The following is a 26,209-nucleotide window of genomic DNA, read 5'->3' on the forward strand; positions in this document are numbered from 1 at the left end:
CTAAGCCTACCTGTTCTTTTCTTTTGCTATTTTTAAAAGTATTTCTATTAGATTAAATCACATGTTATATAATTCACTCATTTAAAATGTATAGTTCAGGGGCACCTGGCTGGCTTAGTTGGTTGAGCGACCAACTCTTGATTTCAGCTCAGGTTATGATCCTAGAGTCATGGGATCAAGCTCCACATTGGGCTCTGTGCTGAGTGTGGAGCCTGCTTGAGATTCTCTCTCAGCCCCTCTGCCTCTTTCTAGCACTAGTGCTCTTTCTGTCCTTCTCTAAAATTTAAATCTCTAAAATTTAATTTAAATTAATTAATTAAATGTACGATTCAGTAGTTTTTGGTGTATTCACAAAGTTGTGCAATCATTGCCTAGGCAATGGTTTCTTAGATATGACATCAGAAGCACAAGCAGTAAAGAAAAAAGGTAAATTATACTACTTCAAAATTAAAAACATCTGTGCTGCAAATAATACCATCAAGTCAGTCAACCCGTAGAATGGGAGAAAATATTTGCAAATTATATATATGATAGGGGACTTGTATCCAGAATATATAAAGAACTCTTACTGCTTATAATTAAGGGCAAATGACCCAATTAAAGAATGGGCAAAGGATTTGAATAGATATTGCTTCAAAGAAGATATACAAATGGACCATAACCACATGAAAAAATACCCAGCATCATTAGCCATTAGGGAAATGCAGATCAAAACCACAGTGATATACCACTTCATACCCACTAGGATGCTATAATCAAAAAGATACAGAATAACAAGAGATGGAGAGGATATTAAGAAGTCAGAACTGGAGAACACTGCTGGTGGCATAAAATAGTACAACCACTTTTGAAAACAGTCTGGCAATTCTTCAGAAAGTAAAACATGGAATTATCATAGGATCCAGCAATTCCACTTCTAGGTATAAATCCATTATAAATGAAAATATCCATCCACACACACGTTTGTACAGGGATGCTCAAAGCAGCATTATTCATAAAAGCTAAATAGTTGGCATAACCTAAATCTACATCGATGTGAATAAACAAAATGGCACATCCATTGCAATGGAATATTACTTGACAGTAGAAGAAATGAAGTCCTGATACGAGGTACAACTTGGATGAACCTTTAAAACATTAAACTGAGTGAAAGAAGCCAGTCACAAAAGACCACACATTGCATATTTATATGAAAGGTCTGGAATAGGCAAATTTATAAAGATGGAAAGTAGATTAGTGGTTGTCTTGGGCTGAGGGATGGAGGAGAGGACAATGGAGAGTGATTGCTAATGAGTATGGGTTTCTTTTCGTGATGATGAAAATGTTCTAAACTTAGATTATAATGATGGTTGCATAATTCTGTGACTACAGTAAAGTCGTTGAATTGTTCACTTTGAATGGGTGAACTTTATGGCATATGAATTATATCTCAATAAAGATGTTTAAAAAATAGAATACATAAGAATCCAAAGGAAACCAATTCTATCGAAATAGTTATCAGAATATTGAAAAGCAAATATGATACTGTAAATATGTGCTTTAAAAATTTTTTTTTAATTTTAGGGTGAGGGAGAGTGTGTACACAAGTCAGGGAGAGGAGCAGAAGGGAGAGAGTTAAGCAGGGTCCACACTTAGTGCAGAGCCCAACGAGGGCTCGATCCCATGACCCTGAGATCATGACCTGGGCCGAAATCAAGAGTCAGGCGCCCAACCAACTGAGCTACCCAGGCGCCACTATGTGCTTCTTTATTAACGCATTAAATTATAAGATATAGCAGCAAATCTATTAGCTACCATAATTTTGAAGTAGTGATGAATGGACATGATATTTTGAGATATCAGCAACAAACGTAAAAGCAATAAGAAAATGTCTGGTTTCTATTGGTGAAACGTCTTAAGTACTGCTAATAATACTCTATGGTTTCTTGTCTTCAGTGATGATCAAAGGACTACATGGCACATTTAAGCCAACAAATGGTAAGAAGTGACAGGGCAGAGGTTGGGGAGATCCTTAATGAAATGCTAACTTTCAGTGGGCAATGATGTGATTTGTTTCCCTTCCAACTTCACTGACACCCTGAATTCTGTCTGTAGACCCCCTGGGAGCTTATCAAGAAAGGTAGTGAAAAGCTGGTTGAAAATCTTGGGGCATCTGGGTGGCATCTCAGTCAGTTAAGCGTCCAACTTTGGCTCAAGTGATGATCTCACTGCTCGTGTGAGTTCAAGCCCTGTGTCGGGCTCTGTGCTGACAGCTCAGAGTGTGGAGCCTGCTTCAGATTCTGTCTCCCTCTCTCTCTGCCCCTCCCCTATTTGCACGTGCTGTCTCTCTCCCTCTCTCTCTGTCAAAAATAAACATTAAAAATTTTTTTTAAAAAATCTATGCCTCATGACTTAGTCCAGTTCTCTATCTAACCCTACTCTTTTTTCTCTTTTAATAAAGGGGAATAGGTAGAAAAGACTGAATTTTCTAAGATCTAAAAAGAGTGAGTCAGTTCTAAAAAGAGAGGGATCTGAGGTTGCTTGCATGGGAATTTCTACAGAAAAAAGGATTCTGGTTATAACCCTCCCCTTCCAACTCTGTCCCAGCCCTCCCCTCTCCCCAACTAAATGATGCTATAATGCTTTTTCCTTTCAACAGAAGACCATTGATTTCAAGAAATAATTGTAATTTAGAGCTCTAGAGTGGAAATGTGAATTTTGCAGTTTTCTGAGAGGGAATATTTTCAAGAGTTTGCCTCTGAATGCCTGGCAAAGCAGAAAAGCTGCTCGCAGAATCTGAATCGGTGGGAAATGGTGGGGTAACCAAGTTCCCACCACTGATTCTAGATTTTGCAGAAATTCAGCCACTTGTTGATTTACAGGGAAGTTTACCAGGGCATGCCATCATTAGAGACAGCTACTAACATACTTGTGGTCACTAAGAGGTGGGATGGAGGAAGACAGTCAGGTTTGCCTCCGTTATATTCAGACAATAAATATCAGATGATTACAATATGTATACACAAAAATAGTAAATATTTTTTAAAAATGAGAATCGGAGGTGTGACATTTCTTCCATTATTTGAAATGTGGGGCAAGGAAGTTTTTGTGTCCTCATGTGAACTGTGCCTTCTTTCCAAACCACTTCCACCAGGTAATATGATACTGCCTGATAGAGTAGTACAACCTGGAGCATTGATGGGTGCCTGGGTGGCTCAGTCGGTTAAACGTCTGACTCCTGATTTCAGTTCAGGTCAGGACCTCACGGTTTGCGGGCTCTGGCTCCTACGATCTCTCAGTTTCTGGATTTGAGCCCCATGTCAGGTTCTGTGCTTACAGTGCAGAGCCTGCTTGGGATTCTCTTTCTCTCCCCCTCTCTCTGTCTGCCCCTCCCTACCCCTCAAAATAAATTTTTTTTTCAAAAAATTTTTTTTCAACGTTTATTTATTTTTGGGACAGAGAGAGACAGAGCATGAACGGGGGAGGGGCAGAGAGAGAGGGAGACACAGAATCGGAAACAGGCTCCAGGCTCTGAGCCATCAGCCCAGAGCCTGACGCCGGGCTCGAACTCACGGACCGCGAGATCGTGACCTGGCTGAAGTCAGACGCTTAACCGACTGCGCCACCCAGGCGCCCCTCCTCAAAATAAATTTTAAAAAAGAGAGAGATTGGCCATTAAGACTGGCAATCACTTCAACACTGGAACTTAAAAGTTTAGGCACACCATGATTTTTCTGGGTTAGAGAAAAAAGGATGTGTTTTGACGATGGGGTTTTGTAGTTTTTTCTTTCATCAAAAATTCTCTGGGCAATATACTGTGTGCACCAAACCACTAGAGTTATAATGACAGAATATATAAAATTCACATTATCTGGAAAATCCAGGTTGAATAGCCATCAAGGTTATAGATATCACAAATCAAAAGGATTGGAGTTGCAATAAAAATGGACAGGAAATGGGAAAGGTCCAGAACAAGATGATTAGTTGGGATTCCAAACCAAAGCAAGATCATGAGGTCAGACCCTGGCAGTGGAGGTCTAGAGATCCAGATACACACTCAGAACAAGGATTAAGAAAAGACACCAGTCAAAAACCAGAAGAGAGGCAACCAGACGAGCTCAAGGCTCTGGGGGATGAAGGTAGGTAGCTGAATACCCAGGGCAATGCTCCAGTACCAGGAGCTCTCCGGGGTCTGATAGAGAGGGATTCCCAGGCAAGATAACACACTTGAGGCTCCCTAACAGCTTCTTCCTCAACTCTGAAGATTGGTGGATTCTTTATTTTTTATTTTTTTTTATTCTGTTTCCAACAACTTCTTTTTTTTCAATATATGAAGTTTATTGTCAAATCGGTTTCCATACAACACCCAGTGCTCATCCCAAAAGGTGCCCTCCTCAATACCCATCACCCACCCTCCCTTCCCTCCCACCCCCCATCACCCCTCAGTTTGTTCTGTTTTTAAGAGTCTCTTATGCTTTGTCTCTCTTCCACTCTAACTTCTTTTTTTTTCTTCCCCTCCCCCATGGGTTTCTGTTAAGTTTCTCAGGATCCTCATAAGAGTGAAACCATATGGTATCTGTCTTTCTCTGTATGGCTTATTTCACTTAGCATCACACTCTCCAGTTCCATCCACGTTGCTACAAAGGGCCATATTTCATTCTTTCTCATTGCCACGTAGTACTTCATTGTGTATATAAATCACAATTTTTTTATCCATTCATCAGTTGATGGACATTTAGGCTCTTTCCATAATTTGGCTATTGTTGAGAGCGTTGCTATGAACACTGGGGTACAATTGCCCCTATGCATCAGCACTCCTGTATCCCTTGGGTAAATTCCTAGCAGTGCTACTGCTGGGTCATAGGGTAGGTCTATTTTTAATTTTTTGAGGAACCTCCACACTGTTTTCCAGAGTGGCTGCACCAATTTGCATTCAAGATTGGTGGATTCTAATTGGGACAGAGTTTAATCCCTACAAGGCTAACCTGCACCTGCAAATTGGAGGAGGGGAGAGATGGAACAGAAGCTGGGGAGTGGGGAAGGAGATGGAAGTACTGGCAGCAGCGGCTTCAGTTGTGCAAGATCCCACCAAATCAATATTTATGTGTGTGTGTGTGTGTATATATATATATATATATATATATATACATATATATATATATATATACAGAGTTACATATAGATAATAATATTAATAGCCACAGCAATAATAATAGCTGATGCTTATATAGCACGTGTTACTGTTGTTAGTACTTTACATATGCTAATTTATTTAATCTTCATAACACGCCTTCTAAATTGTACCATTATTATTATGTTCATTATGCAAAAAAGGAAACAGAGGCACAGAAAAGTTAAGTGATTTGCCCAAAGTCACATAAGTAGTGATTGGTAGAGGTGGGATTTTGAAGTAGGAACTGGCTTCAGTCTTCCTCTCTACTCCATAGCCTTGTGTGTGTGTGTGTGTGTGTGTGTGTGTGTGTGTGTGTGTGTGTGTGCGTGCACGTGCGTGCATGGATGTGTGTGATGTATACTTACCCATACACACAGGAGTATGTGTGTGTGAACACGTGTGTTTATATATGTATGTATACTGACATGCACACACACACACACACACACACACACACACACACACACCCATGTGTAGATACAGTGGTAAGCTGGAGCTTGTTTGTACTGACTTACTGGAGGCAAATATGGACATCAGTGCTTTCAGCGGCATCATATCGGTAGCTTGAATTTGGTGTTGATGGGAGTATTTTACAGCATGGAAATTGGCAAAGGCTGTACACCAAGACTTTACTTATTTGAAGGGCTGACTTTACCAGAACACCGCTGGGTTCCCATATCGCATAGATATATTATAAACCACACAAACTAAAAATCCCCAAATAGAAAACAAAGTTTAAAAATACCAAAACTGCATAATAACTTTATTTTGACCTGCTTTCCTTCTCACTCAGAATGACTAAAAGATCAATTAAAAATATTTCTTTAGAAAGTACTTGCTATAAAATGTTAAATTAAATTTCATTATAGGAAAAAATGCCTTGATACTGCTAGGTGGATAACATTGATAGGTCCCTAGAGCTGCTATGTTGCTAAAAGAAAAATACTGATCAAAAAAAAAAAAAAAGCAACCCTGGTATTCCTGGTGTTCCTGGTGTTCCTGGTTGCTGTTTGTTTTTCAGTTAGACTCCTGATAGAGTGAGCAATGGAAAAGATACATTACAATGTCTCTCTTAAGGCTTTTGATGAAATGTGCCTATGGGTTGCTGCTGTGAATCTTAATATGAAACTCATTGCCTCAGATCTGCACAACTTTTGTTGTTTCACTTAGTACAATCCTCCGGATGTGGATTAACTTCCTTTGCTCAATATTTATTGTTTCATTCACAATGAAATGGGAACCATAAGCATTTTAATAAGTGGGCTGTAAGGCTTCTAAATCTCACTCTAGCCTTAGAGCGAGCCCCATGTGCAGTAATCTGTTTTTATAATTTCCTACAGTGAAAATTAGACCTAAAGAGATGTTCTTGCCACCTCATGCAACATGGCAACAGTAGGCAGCCTGCACCCTTGGCTCCACCTGGCCAAGTGAGCATCAACAGTGTGCACAAGACCAGAGCTGTGGCCAGAGCCAAGATGACAGGAACAGGTTCTGTCCTGATATTCCAAATGCAATAGGGTGGCGGTGGTAGGCAATAATAGTACATGGAACTGGATGTTTCTTGCCTTAGCAAAGCAAAACATGTAAACTCTTCTAAGATTCATCTTACCCTGATGCCTGGCGTTCTGTATTTAACAAAAATGTGTTTTGGGTGAAATGGTTATCTGAACAAGATTCTGAGCACAGTCATTACTTGTAATCATGCTGAGAGCAATGGAGACCATGACTTCCCTCTGGGGCTATGACTGCAGCTCTCCATCTCAAAGGACAGAGCTGAACACACTAGGTTATTATTATTATTATTTCAAGTTTACATAAATAAAAAAGGGTCATTATGCATGAGTTGGAGGAAAGCAAAGCTCAGAGTAAATATGTTCATGTATTTCATAAACATTCATGTGTTTCATAAATAGTCAAGGAATCAAATCAAAATAAAACAGCACAACTTGATAGAAACATTATGCTGTTTTATCCCCAAACCAGTTGAAGTGAAACTGGTTAAAAACTTCATTTTCTCATATACTGCCTTTGGAAGCCCAAATTTATACCCGAATTACTCAGAAGCCCTAACATGCTAATGGCATATCCATTTATCTTGATAGATAAAGCTGTTGCAAAATCATTCATGAAGCCAGTTGGCCGGTGTTTTTTCCTTGCTTTATTGAACATAATGAATTGATAAAGATTGGGAAGATCTCATTACTAATGAGGAGAACCCTGCTTGTGCCATTTTAAGAAAACCAGAGAAGAAAAAAAGATTGAAAAGAGAAACAAAAAGCAAGCAGAGGATACTAGAGAATACAAGGTAACTAAACAGAGTTCAAAGGAACAAGCTTAGTCTGAATTTTATTCTTGCTGCCATGGGTGATGTAACTTAAACTTTTCATGGGAAAAGTGATCTTGAAATCTATTATTATTATTACTGTTACTACTACTATTAATTATATTTTCTTATTCTTCTGTAAAGTAGAAAATAGGGTAATACTTCTTAATATACACATAGATATATAGGTGAGGAATTACCATAAAGATTGCTTTAAGCACTTTCACATTCAGAGTTCAGTTTTTTCTTTAGAACATCCATTATTTCTCTGCAAAGAGCAGGAGGAAATGTCATGGATTTGCCTGTCCTATGCTACATTATTGACATATCTGAGGTTAGATATCTCAACACAGCATACATACAATAATCCGAAAAGATATTGTTACCCACTAAGCCAGACATGCCTAGGAACATTTACAGCGAGACCACTCAACACTTAACAGTATGCACTCAACACTTAAAAATCTGACTTCAAGGATGCCTGGGTGGCTCAGTCGTTCATGTGTCATTCTTTGGTTCAAGTCAACATCTCATGGTTTGTGAGTTTGAGCCCCACATTGGGCTCTCTGCTGTCAGTTCTAAGCTCACTTCAGATCCCCTGTCTCCCTCTCTCACTTCCCTTCCCCCACTCATTCTCCCTCTCTCTCTCCCTCTCTCTCAAAAATAAACAAACAAAAAAATATGATGTCAGTAACATTATTATTGGATCATTTGTATCCAGCAGATTTTACCCATAGTCATGCGTACTGCACTTAACAATTATTCTTTAATGGTTACAATGATATAATTTTTTAAGTATAATTATTGAAAAATGTTTAAGATAATTCTTTTGGATGCTTCGGTGTTTAGAATCACACACTGAAGATCTTCTAATATAATTAGTTTTATACATACCATTATCAGTATGTGGCAGGTACAGGAAGAGTAACCCAAGAAATTATATGCCTCTTTGAGAGTTCAGTTTAAAGTCTCTGTGCAACTGATTGGAGCAGATCCATGCAAAATCATCCCAAAGAGACATGAATCCTAGGCCTACAGGAATGGCCTGTTATTTGATGAAAGAGGTGGTGAGTTGTGGAAGCATAGAAAAAGAACAGTCTCTAGGACAAATGGTGGTGGTGTTCATCCAAGTGGTCTCCTGGGAGACAGTGTCCTAGCCAAATGCCTCTGAATATTGCAACTCCACTGGCAAGGACATTCTCAAAGTGAACGTGGATCCAGGGAACTATAGCCAATGAACTTCCCGTGTTTTCGGCTTTCTTAGCACAATGTAGGTATGCCTAATGTGGAATTGATACATCAGGCTATGACTGCTTGACCTACTTATTTGTTCATTCATTCATTCATTCATTCACTCATTCATTCATTGATTCATTCAGCCTGACCCCTTTAAATGTTGAATTGTCCTAATATCCCTGGTTCTGATTCTAGGCTCATTAAGCAACAGTTTAACTAGCATCTTGATTGTCTCCTTTAAAGAGAGCAGAATGGGCTAGTGGATGTGACCTGTTGCTGTGATATTTATTGCTCATTGCCAATTAATTAAGTGGCTTTTCTGGTTCAATGTAGTTTGGGCAGAATGAATTGTTAAAATATTAATTTTATTTTGTTCTCCTTACATTTCCCCCCCCCCCCCCCCCCCCACATTTCAGAAGGTAGTGAGGCTTTGTAATTCCTTTCCATGGATATTCTGGAAGGACCAAAAATAAAAGCAGCTTCAAGTTAGTGGTTTTTCCCACCTTCTGGAAGAGCTAAGCTGATTGAACAGATGATGCCGGGTGTCCTGGAGAACAGAGAGAGAAAGGATATAAGAGAAGTAAGAGGCTGCTCCAGGAGCTTCCTCAAGGCAGGGCAGGGGGAGATTTCAGAGCCTGAGAAGGTATAAGACCTCAGGGGGAAAAGGCTGTATGGAATACTCAGGGAGGTTGGATTCTAGTCACTGAATACTACTGAGTCCCAAGCATCACAAAAGCCGCAGTCACCATTTTTGGGAGAATCCTTCAGACAATAGTGGGTGTCTGTGCAGTAACCACACCAACGATGCCTTTGCAAAGAATTACTTAGGTTGAATTTCCTCCAACTTATAGGATGGGGATTTGGAGTTCAAAGTAAATTGATTTAAAGAACAGAGAAATTTGAGGGGTACCTGGGTGGCTCAGTTGGTTAAGCATCCAACTTTGGCTCAGGTCGTGATCTCACAGTATGTGAGTTCAAGCCCTGCATCGGGCTCTCTGCTGTCAGCACAGAGCCCGCTTTTGGATCCTCTGTCCCCTCCTCTCTCTGCCCCTCCCTGACTGATGCGTGCTCTCCCTCTCTCTCTCTCTCTCTCAAAAATAAGTAAGCTTTAAGAAAAAAAAAAGAAGAACAGGGCATCTGGGAGGCTCAGTTAGTTGAGCGTCCAACTCTTAATTTTGACTCAGGTCATGATCTCCTTCAGAGATCAGAGCCTCCTTGAGATTAATTCTCCCTCTTTCTCTCTGCCCCTCCCCTGCTCTCTCTCTTAAAATAAATAAATAAACTTTTTTTAAAAAAAGAGAAACTTGGCTTTTCTGGAATATCTGAGTGTGGCTGAGATTGTCATCCATAGCCCATCAGTCTTATGAGCTCAGTTAAGAGGAAATCCATGCTCGGTTTGCAAGAAAATCAAGTTTTTCAGCTGAAAAGCTGAGGGCCAGACATTGGGCTATAGTAATAGGTGCCATTTTGTAAGGACTCTCAGAATCTGCTAGTTGCCTTCACTTCATTTCCTGAAGTGAGCACCTACATAAGCGCCCAGCCTGCGCGCGCGCGCGCGCGCACACACACACACACACACACACACACACACACACACACCTCTTTGCCTTTACCATATTTTGAAAGAAGCACTATTCTTAGACGAATTTTTATAATTTCTCCTAACTCTTCAAATATCTTTTAAGTATTTATTTTTGAGAGAGAGACAGAGGGTAAGCAGGGGAGGGGCAGAGAGAGACGGAGACACAGAATCCAAAGCAGGCTCCAGGCTCTGAGCTGTCAGCACAGAGCCCAACGTGGGGCTCAAACTCACGAACCTCAAGATCATGACTTGAGCTGAAGTCAGATGCCCAACCAACTGAGCCACCCAGGCACCCTGCAACCCTTCAAATATTTAAATTATCATTTTATACAATCTATAAAGAGCTTGCTAAAATAATCTCCAAAGTAATAAGATTTGCCTAACATTTTCCATAGCATCTATTTTTTTTTCAACTTTAGTTTGAAATAATTATAGATTCACAGGAAATTGCAAATACAGTACAGGGAGGTCTGGCATACCCTTTACCCAGTTTCCCCCAGTGGTAACATCTTATACAAGAATAGTGTAATGTCAAATCCAGGAAATTGACCTTGGTACAATCAGTAGACTTTACTCAGATTCCTATTTCATATACGTGTGTGTGTGTGTGTGTGTGTGTGTATAAATGCCCAGGAGTATTGATTGTTGGTTCATGTGACAAGTATATGTTCAGTTTTGTAAAGAAATTGCCAAACCGTTTTGCAGAGTAATTATACTGTTTTGCATTACAACCAGCAATATGTGATAGAGCCAATTTCTCAGCCAACATTTGGTTTTGTCACTATATTTTATTTTAGCCATTCTCATAGCTGTATAGTGAAATCTCATTGTGGTTTTAATTTGCATTTCCCTAATACCTAATGATGTTGAATATATTTTTACTTGCCACTGTATGTCATCTTTCTAGAAATGTCTTTCCATTTCTTTTGCCCATTTTCTAATTGATTTGTTTGTTTTCTTACTGCTGATTTTTGAGAGTTCTTTATGGCCCCTTACAGATGTTTGGTTGAGATATTTTCTGCAATACTTTTTGGGTTGCAAATACTTTCTCCCAGTCTGTGTCTTGTCTTTTCATCCTCTTAACGGCATCTTTTTGACAGGTTTGCTCTTAAATTTTTTTTAATGTTTTATTTTATTTGAGAGAGAGAGAGAGAGAGAGAGAGAGAGAGAGAGAGAGAGAGAGAACAAGTGTGGGAGGGGCAGAGAGAAGTGGTGACAGAGGACCTGAAGCAGGCTTTGCACTGACAGCAGAGAGCCTGATGCAGGGCTTGAGCTCACAAACTGAGATCATGGCCTGAGCCGAAGTTGGATGGTCAACCAACTGAGCCACCCAAGTGTCCCAACATGTTTGCTCTTAATAGAGCAGAGCAAACATTTTTAAGTTTGATGAAGTCCAATTTATCAAATTTTCTCTTATGGGTTATGCTTTCAGTATTATGTCTAAGAAATCTTCACCTAGCCTTAGGTTCCACAGATTTTCTCCTTTGTTTTTATCTAAGAGTTTTCTAGTTTGACATATTACATTAAATTTTTTTTAACATTTATTTATTTTTGAGAGACAGAGAGAGACAGAGTGGAGGGGGGCAGAGAGAGAGAGGGAGACACAGAATCCAAAGCTGGCTCTAGGCTCTGAGCTGTCAGCACAGAATCTGATGTGGGGCTCCAACTCACAAACTGAAGCTAGAGGCTTAACTGACTGAGCCACCCAGGCACGCTGACATGTTAAATTTTAATACATGCTCCATTTTGAGTTAGTTTTTGTGTAAGGTGTGAAGTCTACGTTAAGGTTCATTTCTTTGGCTATGGACATCCAATTCCTCTAACACCATTTGCTGAAAAGACTATCTTTCCTCCATTGAATGTTTTGTACTTTTGTCAAAAATCACTTGGTTATATTTGTGTGGATTTGTTTCCCTATACTATTCCATTAATGAATGTATCTATCCCTTCGCCAGTATCTCACTGTTTTGTTTAGTGTAGTCTTCTCATATCAGATCCATTTTTATTCTTTTATTTTTTTAAGCTTATTTATTTTGAGGGAGAGAGAGAGCAAGTGGGGGAAGGGCAGAGAGAGAGGGAGAGAGAGAATTCCAAGCAGGCTCCACACTGTTAGCACAGAGCCCAATGTGAGGCTCGAACCCATGAACTGTGAGATCATGATCTGAGCCAAAATCAAGAGTAGGACACTCAACTGACTGAGCCACCAGGCACCCTGAAATCCACTTTTAAAAAACATTTCTTGGGGCGCCTGCGTGGTTCAGTCGGTTGAGTGTCCGACTTCGGCTCAGGTCATGATCTCACGATTTGTGAGTTCGGGCCCCATGTCGGGCTCTGTGCTGATAGCTCAGAGCCTGCAGCCTGCTTCGAATTCTGTGTCTCCCTCTCTCTCTGCCCCTCCCCTGCTCATACTCTGCCTCTCTCTGTCTCTCAAAATTAAATAAATATTAACAAAAAAAAAACATTTCTCTGAAAAATAGCTATCTTTTTCTTTGAGTGCTTATATATGCCAGGCATTGCTTTAAGAGCTTCATAAGCATAAACTTATTTAATCTTCACAAAATCCTATGAAATGATAATATTTAGGCCCATCTTATAGATGAGAAGTTAAGTAGCTTTCTTAAGATGCAGATTTGGAACTCAGGCCCACATGCTAGCCACCATGTTTCTGTGCTCTCTGAGGTGAGCAGATTTTTATCTCCTCACAGAAGTGCTTTTACTGGACTCTGCTCTGGCATTTTGTCACCAACCTACATTGAGAGCCATCATAACGAACAGCTCAATGAAACTTACTGCACTTACTGGGCATTTACTGGGCAAGTTGATGAGGATGTGGTTCTCTAGGTCACATGATGCCCTCTTTAGGAGGACAGATGGGAGAAATGTCTCTCAGATCTCAGTACCAGGAATAGATAGATTTCTCCTGAGTAAGTGGTTTGTTTTTATCTCTTGGACATGGTGAAATTGTATAAATGATTACATTTCCCACTTTGTGCTGGATGCTAAAAAGCTCAGAGTCAAATTTTCAGCCTATCTTTAGCAATGATGTGTACGAGATCTAATATTACGTCTGACTTCATCTTACGTTTTCTACTCTAACTTTCTTTTCTCCCTTATTTCCTCACTCACTCACTTTTTTTCTTTAGTCTTTCTAAAAATCAAAATATACAAGTACGTAGTAGAAAATAAAATACAAAGCTTTTAACAACAGTAGCAAAACAAAGTGGCAGTCTCTGCCCACTCCTCCCCACCTGTGATTTCTGCTGTGCAGTGCCAGCCATACTCACATCGTTTAGCTATTTTTTGTGGTGCTTATTCTGGTTTTTTTTTCCCTTGACTTTTCAATTTAGGTATTATCTCATTTCCTATGGCATAGGGTAGGATTTTGCTTTCTCATACCACCCTCTACAACACACAGCCTTCAGCTGCAACCATCCTCCCATTATAATTATATCACAATTTTGGCTAAACTCATTTTTAGTGTTTAGATTATTATGCCTATGGAAATACTGTTCACAGGTGAGCTGCTCACTGTTCGCTTTGTATCTTACATAATAGTTTTGTTTTCCCTTAGGTTAATAATTATCTTTTTTTAAATTTCAGTTTCATAGGGCAATCATTAATGTCTACTCAAGTCCTCTGACAGAATTGTAAATTTCTCCTCCATCAGTGTTGTGTTTGTTTGTTTGTTTGTTTGTTTTTCTCACAGACACCTCTTCTGGTGCTTTCCATCGTTCAGCTTAGGTCTGGACCGGTAGCTCTCTAGGCCAGCTGTCCAGCTGCCATCCCAAGACTTCCCTTTTACATCATTTTAGGAATTTCTTCTGCATCTCTCTTTTGTTGGATTCCTTGTTTGCCAGATCTCATATTTTCCTTTTGGTTTACTCACTTGGTTTGGTGGAGCTCATCCTGTAATAGCTTCCTGAGAAAAAGTTCACAAAAAGTAAAATTTTTTGAGACCTAGCATGTCTAAAAATGCCTTTGTTTTAGCAGCACACTTGAATGGTAGTCTGGGTGTAGGATTATAGGTTGGAAATTATTTTCCCTTGGGATTTTAAAGGCATTGCTTCTTTGTTACCTAGCTTTTCACCTTGCTCTTGAGAAATTTGATGCTAACACCTCCTACTCTCTGGAAGGTTTTGAGATCTTCCCTTCCTTCCAAATGTTCTGAAATTTCACATTGATACACCTTAGAACAGGGTCTTTTATCATCTATTGTGTGGAATGAACTCAACACAATGAACCCTTTTCAGTCTGAAAACATATTTCCTTCAGTTTTGAGAAATTACCATGTATATTCTTTTTTTAATGTGTGTCCTTATTTTTAGCATTCTCTCCCCTCCATTTTCTCTGCTCCCTCTTTCTAGTACTCTTGATTCAATAGTTGGATCACTTAAACTGATATAATTTTCTTCCTATCTTTCCTTTTTTTTTCTTTTCTGGGAGATTTTCTTCACTCTGTCTTCTAACTCTTCTAGTGAATTTTATATTGTTAGTTTTTAAAGTTCTATCTGGTTCTCTGACTGTCCCCTTCCCCCATTCCTGTTTTTGTTTTGTTCTGTTTTTAAATGACACCTTGTCCTTGCTCTGTGGGTGCAGTATCTTCTCTTACCTCTCTAAGGATATTAATTTTGATGTTTGAAGTTTTCTTTTACTTCCTACATGTCATCTCCCGCTGAACTCTTTTTGTTTGTATTTCACATTAGTGACTTTTCATAAATGGCTGTCTATTCATATTAAAGAGTGAGACACTTAAATGCCCCCCTGTGCATAGGCAGAGCTTGTTGACTGTTAGGGCTCACAGTAATTTAACATATCTTTTTTGGGGGGAGGGACCTCCAAATGTCATTATGTGAAGATCTTTTCTCTTAAGCTAGTCAGTCAGTCAGTCAGAGGAATTCTTTTGCATGGGAGTTTATAAACTGGCTTCTAGCCTTCTGGGAGCTTATCAGGTGAAAGGGACTGGAGGGTGGGGGTGAGAGGAGTTCATCATTCCTTATAGAGACTTTCATTTAATCCTCTGTCTTCCACTGTGTCTGGTGCACCAGACCTAGAGCCTTTGACCCAGCCTCTCAAAAGAAGAAACTGCCTGGCCTCTTTTAGGGTGGTGAAAGGGTAGTCACTTGGCTGTGCTGTTGCAAAAAAGATCTAGGCATTTAACTGGTCATTATAAAGACTTTGAAATAATCTTTTCTTCCTATGCCACATTCCCATCTTCAGAGGCACCTGGTGTCTCCAATTGCAGAATATTCCAGGGTTCTGGGGTTCAACTTCTCTTACTTCTTTCAGCTTTCTTTGATTTGTCCCCACATAAGGGAGCCTGAGTCCTGATTCAGGAGTAAAAAAAAAGTTTGCAGTCAAAGTCAGAGAAATGGTACCTACAGTCAGATACAAAAGATGAGCAAGAAACAAGGGTTCTGAAACTGAAAGAGTAATCATATTAAAAGTCACAGTCTTTGTCTACCTTCTCTACATATTTCTCCATTTGAAAAGACTGCTCTTTGAGCTACTGTGCTGAAGAGGACCAGTAGTTCCTTCTGCTGACCCCAAACGGCCCTGAGGGAGAGGCAAGGCTGTCTGTAGAAGAATGAATCCCAAGGTCAGAAACCTGGAGGTTGTAGAAAGATTGAGAAGTCTGTCCAGGCTTGAGGACTAAGGTCAACGACAAAATGAGGATGGAGAAGAGCCAATTTTATGTGGCTCTTGATGTCGAAGTGCCCAAGAGGGCCTGATTTCTTAAAGGAGCTACTGGGGAGGGGCCTGGGTTGTGGTTTCCAGCCTCCCTGTCCAGTTGGCCTTTGAAGACTGACTGGTTGATAGAAATCTACTGGTTAGGGACATTTCACTTTATTACACTAAATATAGTGGGCCTTTACAAAACTTGGAGGCCTTCCTACACAAAGAGAATGCTGTTAATATGTTCTCCATCCAAGGACATGAGCTCTGGGTTGTTGTTCCAGTGGGATGTGTGCTGCAAGACTCAGCCAGAGCAGCCATCTGCTGCCAACTTTGGACCCTAGGGAATCTGCAAGAAGGAATGATTGTGTCCTTAATATCACATTTAATAACCTTAAATAAGGGTAGGTAGAGCCCAGCTTCACTTATGAGATGACTCAGTTGGTACACAAGACATTTACTAAAGGAAGGAAGGAAAATAGGAAGGAAAGAAAGAGCTTTGTTCTCATTTATAGCTTTGTCATTCAGAAATTTTGAAGTGTAATGATATAATAATAATAATAATAACATTTGAAACTGTAATACAGAGATTTACTACAAAAGGGTGTTGAAATCCCGGTGGCAAGACAATGACTTAACTCTCTGATCATGAGAGAAAAATCAGTGGGGGCAAACAAAAGAAACAAACAAGATGGTGATTGGTAACCAGAGGAATTTAAGCTCCCCTCCTCCTGGTGACACTGAGAGACTCCCACAACTCCCTCAGCATCTGGAACTTATTTGACTGTGGGTGGAGGGAGACAAGTGACAGCTAGTAGCTTTCTGGAAAGATGGGATAGAAAAGCTCAGGGCCTGGCACAGCCAGAGAGCTGAGGAAGAAAAGAAATGACCATGAGACAGAAGCGGAACTGAGACTTCCTGGCTGCTTCTACTATTCAGCACCTCCAATGGGGTCCCAGGAAAACAAAGTCTCCAAAAGGAGAAGAAATAGCATCAATGTTACTGGTAAGGTCAATGAGCTTTCCAGATGTAGATCACCCAGGGATTCTTAATATCTATATATGTGATAGCCACACAAAGCCTGTGTGTTAGACAGTATTTTTCTGTTTAAAAAAAAAAAACTGATGTAACTCTTGCATACTGAGTCCCCCAGAAACTGACTCTGAGATGGAGGTTTGTCTGCGGGAAGTTTACTGGAGAGTGCCCAGGGATTCAATACCAGTAGAAGAGTAAAGGAAGTAAGACTGGGTAGAAGGAGGAGTTGGATTGCAGTGAAGTCACAACATGGGTCTCTCAGTCAGTCCTGCGGGGAACTCTGTCCTGCCTCGGAGCAAAGCAGGCTGAGCCTTCGTCCCTGGGCATGGACTCATCATTCCCTGTGAGCAAGGTGACTCCCTGGCTGAGGACAATATCAAAACAGCAGTTCATCTGAGGGCCATCAGCTGCCAATATTGCTAGCAGCTGAGGGTCTGATTGCCTCAATCCAGAAAGGAGGACTTGAATGGCACACCACAGCATTCATTACAGCAAACCCTTTGCACTGGATCCACTCACTTTGCATAATAAGTTCTGAGAACTCCTCCAGTATCCCTGTTGGTGTCTTTTGCCAGGGAAATTTACAAGAGTAAGGTTACTAGGACAAACTACAGTCACCAGGCCCCCTGGTACTGCTCCTGGTCTGAAGGTTGCAACTGATATTCATCTCCCTCCTCTCCAGCCCATTTTCTTTTCCCTCACTCTCATCTCCATTTGCCATCAACATTGGCAAAGAGTTTCTGAGTCAATCACCAGGACCTCTAAACCCACAGAGTTTAGACTTGCTGGGGCAAGAAGCATAAATACCACAAGTGGGTCACTGTGAGTGATGGTAAGCAGGGCTCAGAGCCACTCCTACTTCCTTCCCTTCGATTCCAGAACCACGTATTATGCCTACAATAATTGTTGATTTACAGTGTATGCTGCATCTTAGAAGACGGCACTCCATTTTTGCAAGGTGTCACCTCCAAAGTGGTAGCTCAGTTGTACTTCCAAAAGGCCATTTCATCACTCTGTCAAGCTGACAGCTTCTGTGTAGTGTGGTATGAAATAGGAAGAGTGGATCCCACGGTTATATGTCACTGTTGCAGCTACTGTGTGTGAAATGGCCCCTGGGTCCCATAAAAATATTACACAGGATTCCATGTTTGTGGATCAAACACTGTGTGCCTTTAGGTGGTGGTACCAGCTAAATCCTAAGGGCAGGAAAGGCAAACCTATACCCCAAATACGTATCCATTCCACTCAAAATGAATCACTGCCCCTTCCAGTGTAATCAACTTGTCATCAAGTGGCTGGTTGCTCTCCCAGAAGAATGGTGCTGTATTGGGGACTTAGGCTTGGTATCTCTTGGTGACAAGTTGGACAGAGGGAGAAGTAAACAGTTACAACAAAGGCTCCCATCCGGAGCTCTGGGATGAGATGACCCTTCCTCTGAAGGCTTCCTTGTGCTTCCTCTGTGCTTCCTTGAGCAAGAGAGTCTGACCTCCCCCCACCCTCATCATTGGCCAGACATTAGATGGTGGCTGCTCCCAAGGCCAGTGGGCACAACCTTGGGCAAGGCAGCTTTCTTCAGCTGAGGGAGGGCAATTCTTGAAGAGATGCTCATCTGAGAGTTGTCAGCCAACTCCCCCTGCAGCTGGAGAAATGAGTGTCTCATTCTTGAGTGGGAGATCTAAGGAGGTGGTATACCACAGAATCCAGTACAATGACCAAATTGTAGGAGTTTCCGTTCTAAATTTCAGATTTTCTGAGGAGTTCTAGAATGCGGATGGGTTGGAGTTAGGATAGAGAATTGTGAGATATGTCACCTGCCAAATTTCATAATTGATTATCTGGGAAGATTAATTGAAAACTGCATCATAATATATGCAGTGGGTTTTTTGTTGTTGTTGGTCCAGGCAAAAAAATTCCAAATGGATCAAGAAGAACTACAAAGAAGCCTTTTTTTCATAAAATAGTCACCATTTATGAGATTCTGCTTCCTTCCTTTAAAAATCTTTATTGTTGGGGCGCCTGGGTGGCTCAGTCGGTTAAGCATCCGACTTCGGCTCAGGTCATGATCTCACGGTTCGTGAGTTCAAGCCCCACTTTGGGCTCCGTGCTGACAGCTCAGAACCTGGAGCCTGTTTCCGCTTCTGTGTCTCCCTCTCTCTCTGACCCTCCCCCATTCATGCTCTGTCTCTCTCTGTCTCAAAAATAAATAAACGTTAAAAAAATTTTTTTTTAAATCTTTATTGTCGTGTAGACATAATGTTTACATAGTCTTCACAGGAAGTCGTTTGCATACTATTTTTTTCCTTTTCCATTAATACACATCGTTCACAGATTTATTGTTTTTTATTAGCAATTCAATATTCTAACAATTTTAATATAGCAATGTTTTCATAATGACTTATTGCCTCTATTTGGGGCATTTGACTTATATCCAGTTTTCTACACAAGTAAGTTGTACATATTTTAAAAAATCATTTTTAAAATCTCTTTCTTTTTTCTTTCCCAAAGTAGGATTAACACGTATATCCCATGTTGCTTTTTAGGAGGGTTTTCTTAATTTGCAGTGATATCAGCAATGTTCAAATGCCTGTTTACCCATTACTATGCTAACATTGGATCTTTCTCACTTGTACTTTTTTTTAAGTTTACTTATTTTTAAAAAATTTTTTTAAGTTTATTTATTTTGAAAGAGACAGAGAAAGGCAGGGAGGGGCAGAGAGAGGGAGAGAGAGAATCCAAGCAGGCTCCACACTGTCAGTGCAAAGCCCGATGCGGGGCTCGAACTCACAAACCATAAGACCATGACCTGAGCCAAAATCAAGAGTCAGCTGCTTAACCAACTGAGCCATCTTAGTACCCCTGAAGTTTATTCATTTATTTTGAGAGAGAGGGAGAGAGAGAGAGAGAGAAGGTGCGGCGGGTGGGGGTGGCAGAGAAAGAAATGGAGAGAGAGAATCCCAAGTAGACTCCACGCTGTCAGTACAGACAGCTGGATGTGGGGCTCAATTCCACAACTCTGGAATCATGACCTGAGCTGAAATCAAGAGTTAGATGCTTAACCAACTGAGCCACCCAGACACCGCTCACTTGTACTTTTGATACAATGAATTGTCACCTCATCATTGTTTTCAATTCAGCTTCCTTCCTTATTACTGAGGCTGGGAATTTTCCCAGGTGTTTATTTACTTTTAAAATTTTTTGTTATTTATATCTTTTGGCTATTTATCTTTCCCTAAAAGGGTTCTGAGTTTTTATATTTCTATCAGTCCCTTATATATTATAGATAATAAACTTTATTTGACATTTCTTTTCAGTGGTTTCTCATTCTGTTGCTCTTTGTCTTGAATTCACTTTTTAATTAAATAGTTGGCTTTGTGTTTTATAGCATAAAAACCACACTAACCTTGCCAGTAATGATTTCTTTAAGAGTTTCAATATGCCAACATTGATACCTTGTTTTCTTTTAGGAAAGAAATATTGGATTGTCTTCTGTATTTTATGATACATTTTTGAAATTTTTATCGTAAAATGAAAATAGATTTAAGTTTAATTATTAAACTCCTCCAAATCTATTGTGGCAAAATATAGTGGGTTATATATTTCTAGTCTTTTAATATATTTATATTCTTTTAAGTAATATCTAGTTTCTCCCCTATGGCTTGACAGGGATTCATTTATTTGTTGCTTATTTCAACAAATTTCTCATGTATTAATTTATTGTGTGGATTTGAATTTCTTTCTCAAATTTCTAATTTGGTCAATTGGTCTACTTTTTAAAAAATATTTATTTATTTATAAAGTTTATTTCTTTATTTTGAGAGACAGGGAGAGAGCAAGTGGGGTTGGGGGGGAAGCAGAGAGAGGGAGAGACAGACTCCTAAACAGGCTCCACAATGTCAGCACAGACACAGGGCTGGAACTCACAAACCGTGAGATCATGACTTGAACCAAGATTAAAAGTAAAATGCCTAACCGACTCAGCCATCCAGGCACCCCAATGTTTATTTTGAGAGAGAAGAGGAGGAAGGGATAGAGAGAGAGGGAGAGGGAGAATCCCAAGCAGGCTCCACACAGATGCCCCTCAATCTGTCTACATTTTTTTAAAATCCAGTATTATAAGACTCTTCCCTCATATTTCCCCCTAAGAAGGAAAGTAATTTTGGTTCTAAAATATACACATAATGGGGTGCCTGGGTGGCTCAGTCGGTTAAGCGTCTGACTTGGGCTCAGGTCATGATCTCATGGTTCGTGATTTCAAGCTCCACATTGGGCTCTTTGCTGTCAGCGTGGAGCCTACTTTGGATCCTCTGTCTCCCTCTCTCTCTGCTCCTCCCCCACTCATATTGTCTCTCCCTCTCTCTCTCTCTCTCTCTCTCTCTCTCAAAAATAAATAAACATTAAAAAAATAATAAAATATACACATAGGACCATAGGCATATGCATATGAATATGGAGACATAAAAATAGTCTGAAAGGTTAACATTGGAGGGTTGGATTACAGATGAACTATATACATTTCTTGTCATTTATCTATAAATTCTAATATACATTACATTAAAATTAACATATCACTTTATTGCTTAAAAAAGGAGAAACTCTTCAAACAAAATTAAGAAAACAAAAATATTAATTATGAAATAAAAGGCAATTATTAGGAAAATAGGAAGAAAGGGTGGGTTGGGGAATATGTCACACTGGGGGCAAACTCAGACAAATGGTAATTCCTCTCAAGTCCTTTATGTGACTATGCTCGACCACTATGCAGACCACTGTGTAAGCACATCTCTGATAGCTGCCCCTGACATTTCAGAAGTGTCTTCCATCTCCTGTTCCAGCCTGTCTCAGTCCTATTTCTGGATTCTACTACTTGTGACTGCAGCTGTACCTGCCATTGGTGTTTGACCCAGTTGGTTACCACAGTGATTACCACTCACTGATTCCTTTCTAGATTTCTGATATCAGATTTTGTGCTGTGTTGGGGCAACTGCTCAAATCTCTTTGTTTTCCTTCCTCAGTCATCAACCCTCTACACCCCCATACTTCCCATCCATCCCCAGCGCTACCGACTTCTGTACTGTCTTGTTCTCAGCTGCACCAGATCATTTGGGCTGACAAATCATCTACTCAAGATAGCCATGCCCTGAACGTGGGTGTTTGTTTGTTTGTTTGTTTGTTTGGATCAGAAATGGATACCTGCTGACAAGAGAAACAGGTTGTGATTTCTGCACTCTGGCTCAAAACAACCAAACCAAGCTCAGCACTAGAGCTGGCCATGTAGCAATCAGAGTCCAGTCAGGAGAAGAGGAGCCACTGTAGACATGTTAAACAGGAGGGATTTAATTCAGGGAATTTGTTACACAGCAGTTGGAAAGCTGGAAAAGCAGCAAAAGGGGAAGCTAGGAAAACCAGAGATTTATATTTCAGGAAATAGCTACTGCCTCCCACACTAGCAGAACAAAAGGGAAGACGTGGCATGAACATCCTCCAGGGCTACTGCTGCTTCAGGAGCTGGAACTTCGTGGACTGTGATATGGCCTAACCAGTGCCCAGAGCTGGGGGATCAGGGAGGCACCAGGAGGGTCCTTCAGATGTGGAGAGAGTTGCCTTGGTCTGTGGTTTTAGTGCACCGAGGTCCTACTATTCTGCTTCCATCCTCAGTGAGGTGAAATTACTTGACAGAGTCTTAAAATAAGCTTCATTTTACTTGAGCTACCTTGTCTCACAAACAAACCCTCCCAAGACACCCACTGTGGTCATCAGCCTTGGCCTCTTCCCGCATGTTCTCCTTCACCATGCTGATTCAGAACAGACCCGTCAACTGGGAGTTGAACTGCCCGAGAGTTCTGATCATGGCTGGTCTGTGATATCACAGTGTTTTTAAATGCAGGAAAGGGAAGTTCTGAAACATGATCTTTTTTTCCTCCCAGAACACTAACCTTTTTGTACACTTCTTTTCAGGTGCATTGTACCATTGTTTTGTATTTTATAGTTATAAAACTCTTAATGCTCCATTAATTAGCATTGAATAAAGTCTGTCAACAGGAAGCGTTACCTTCACATTTGTTTAGTCTCTCCAGTTATGAGCAAGGTTAACTCCCCATCTTGTCTGATTTCCTTTTACTGTGTCATTAAGGTTTTGGGGTTTTCTTTATGGTTTGTGTTAGGCAGACATTAAAAGTTTAAGTGGGGATTCAAGGTCTTGGTTGTGAATGGATTGCTTTTTTCATGCTTTCATTTTTGGCTATTGATTGTAACAACTACATATTTTCAAATCTGTTTATGTTCCCTGCTGACCACTTGAGGAAATGAGGAATTGTCCAGTGTGAGAAGGGGTGCAGAGCAGAGATGGATTTGTGTCACATTCACATGTTCCGTGTCTCTTGTGGACAATGTTTGAGTAATGCATAGCCTTTGTGAACATTGGGGGGTGTCCCTTCCCCCTTTTTCCCTGGGAATGAGCCAAGTTAATTGACCTGTGCTAGGACCAAATCCATGTCCTTAAACCCTCTGAGGGCACAGGCAGTACAGACGTTTGCTTTCAGCAGCTCTCATTTCTAATAATTAGAGCTACCTCGGCCACTTTGGGAAATATTAATTTCTATGATATCAAAGACTGAAATGACTAATTATTTGGAGATTGATTGCAGGTTTTCAGGCAATGGATTAAAGGTTGGTCTAAACAATATCTTAAAAATATGGTGTACTTTGAAAATTGCTCATGTAATATGTGTCCACTATACAAAAATAAGAAAATGCCCATAAGTTAAAAAGAAAGAAAGAGGGGCGCCTGGGTGGCGCAGTCGGTTAAGCGTCCGACTTCAGCCAGGTCACGATCTCGCGGTCCGTGAGTTCAAGCCCTGCGTCGGGCTCTGGGCTGATGGCTCGGAGCCTGGAGCCTGTTTCCGATTCTGTGTCTCCCTCTCTCTCTGACCCTCCCCCATTCATGCTCTGTCTCTCTCTGTCCCAAAAATAAATAAACGTTGAAAAAAAATTTTTTTTGAAAGAAAGAAAGAAAGAAAGAAAGAAAGAAAGAAAGAAAGAAAAAAGAAGGAAAGAATGCTCATAATCCTACTACTAAGAGATGACTACTGTTATTTTGGTGTCTTTTCTTCCAAATGGTTCCCTGTGTCTGATGTACATGATTATACAAATAAATATGCATACTCGTGGTACTTTCAGTCTCCATAATCATGCAAACCATTTCCTTCAATCAATCCCCTCTTACGTACCTGTATCTATCTATCTATCTATCTATCTATCTATCTATCTATCTATATCAATATTCACATCTGTATCTACAACCCTGTTCTTGTTTCTCTGGAGAGCCCCAACTAATACGCTCAGTTTCTCCATTGGTAACATCTTGCAAAACTATAGTACAGTATCACAAACAGGATATTGATGTTGATACGAACATTCCATCACCACAAGAATCCCCATGCTGCCCTTTTATTTATTTATTTTTTAAACGTTTCATTATTAATTTTTGAGACAGAGAGAGAGAGAGAGAGAGAGAGAGAGACAGAGCGTGAGTGGAGGAGGGGCAGAGAGAGAGGGAGACACAAAGTCCCAAGCAGGCTCCAGGCTTAGAGCTGTCAGCACAGAGCCCGATGTGGGGCTTGAACCCAGGAACCTCGAGGTCATGATGTGAGCCAAAGTTGGAAGCTTAACCAGCTAAGCCACCCAGGAACCCCTCCCATTCTGCCCTTTTATAAGGCAACTCTGTCCCATGCTCCTCACCTCTACTGAGTCTGTTATCCCTGGCAGCCATCAATTTGTTCTTCATTTTTGTAATTTTGTTATAGAATTTCAAGAATGCTCTATAAATAGAATCACACAATATGTACTTTTCTTGTTTTTTTCCCCACATAATTCTTTTTTTAACTTCTCAAAATTCATAATTTTTTCACTTTGTGTAATTTCACATAGTATGCAAAATGTAGCATGTATCAATAATGTGTTTTGGTTTTTTGTTTTTTTTTATTATTGCTGAGTATTCCATGGGGTGGATATACCTGATTTGTTTAGCCATTCACCCACTAAAGTACATCTGGGTTGTTTCCAGCTTTTGGCTATTATAAATAAAGCTACTATAAACATTCATGTAAAGATTTTTGTGTGAACGGAAGTCTCCGTTTATCTGGGATAAACACCCAGGAGTGCCGTTGCTGGGTTGTATGGGGTTGGATGTTTAGTGTTTTTTTTAATTTTTTAATTTAAAAAATTTTTAAAATGTTTACTTCTTTTTGAGAGAGAGAGAGAGAGAGAGAGAGCGCGCGCGCGCGCGCGCGCGCGCGCGCGCGCGAGCGAGCGGGGGAGGGGCAGAGTGAGAGGGAGACACAGAATCTGAAGCAGGCTCCAGGCTCTGAGCTGTCAGCACAGAGCCCTACATGGAGCTCAAACTCACAAACTGCCAGATCATGACCTGAGCTGAAGTCGGACGTTTAACCGACTGAGCCACCCAGGTGCCCCATGGATGTTTAGTGTTTTTTTAAAACTACCAAACTTTTCCGGAGTGGCTGTACCATTTTACGGTCCCACCCGCAGTGGGACCAGCAAGCGATCTGGTTTCTCTGCATCTTCAACAGCATTTGGTGTTACTTTTTATTTTAGCCATCCTAATAGGTATGAATTTCTGTAATAGTTATAGTGCTACTCAAATGATCTATTCCACACTGGGCGAGTTTGGTTGGTTTGTGTTTTTCAAGGAATCAGTCCATTTAATCTAAGTTGTCAAATTTATGTGTGTAGAGTTGTTCATAGTATTGTTTTTAAAAAAAACTGATTTCTCTTGCCATTTGCAACAGTATGGATGGAGCTAGAGGGTATTAAGCATAGTAAGTCGGTCAGAGAAAGACCGATACCATATAATTTCACTCATATGTGGAATTTAAGAAACAAAACAAATGAGCAAAGGGAAAAAGAAAGAGAGAGATTAACCAGGAAACAGTTCCTTAACTATAGAAACAAACTGATGGTTACAGAGGGGAGGTAGGTGGGGGGATGGGTGAAATAGGTGATGGGGATTAAGGAGGGCACTTGTGATGAGCACCAGGTGTTATATGGAAGTGTTGAATCACTATGTTGTACACCTGAAACTAATATTATACTGTATGTTAACTAACTGGAATTTAAATAGAAACTTAAAAAAAAATCATTGATTTCTGCTATTTATTATTTCTTTTGTTTTGGGTTCATTTTGTTCTTTTTC

At 40.3% G+C, this 26,209-nt stretch overlaps 1 long non-coding RNA gene across 1 annotated transcript in view; it reads left to right on the top strand.

Annotated features, from left to right (window-relative positions):
• The window catches only part of LOC111556626, an 89,921-nt gene that overhangs the window by 19,459 nt on the left and 44,253 nt on the right, over positions 1–26,209 (top strand). Inside the window, exon 4 of the long non-coding RNA XR_002736273.2 lies at positions 1,936–1,977. This is a non-coding gene — a long non-coding RNA (uncharacterized LOC111556626). The remainder of the gene's footprint in view (positions 1–1,935; positions 1,978–26,209) is intronic.

This window comes from Felis catus, chromosome D1, assembly GCF_018350175.1.
Source record: "Felis catus isolate Fca126 chromosome D1, F.catus_Fca126_mat1.0, whole genome shotgun sequence".
NCBI classification, from domain to species: domain Eukaryota; kingdom Metazoa; phylum Chordata; class Mammalia; order Carnivora; family Felidae; genus Felis; species Felis catus.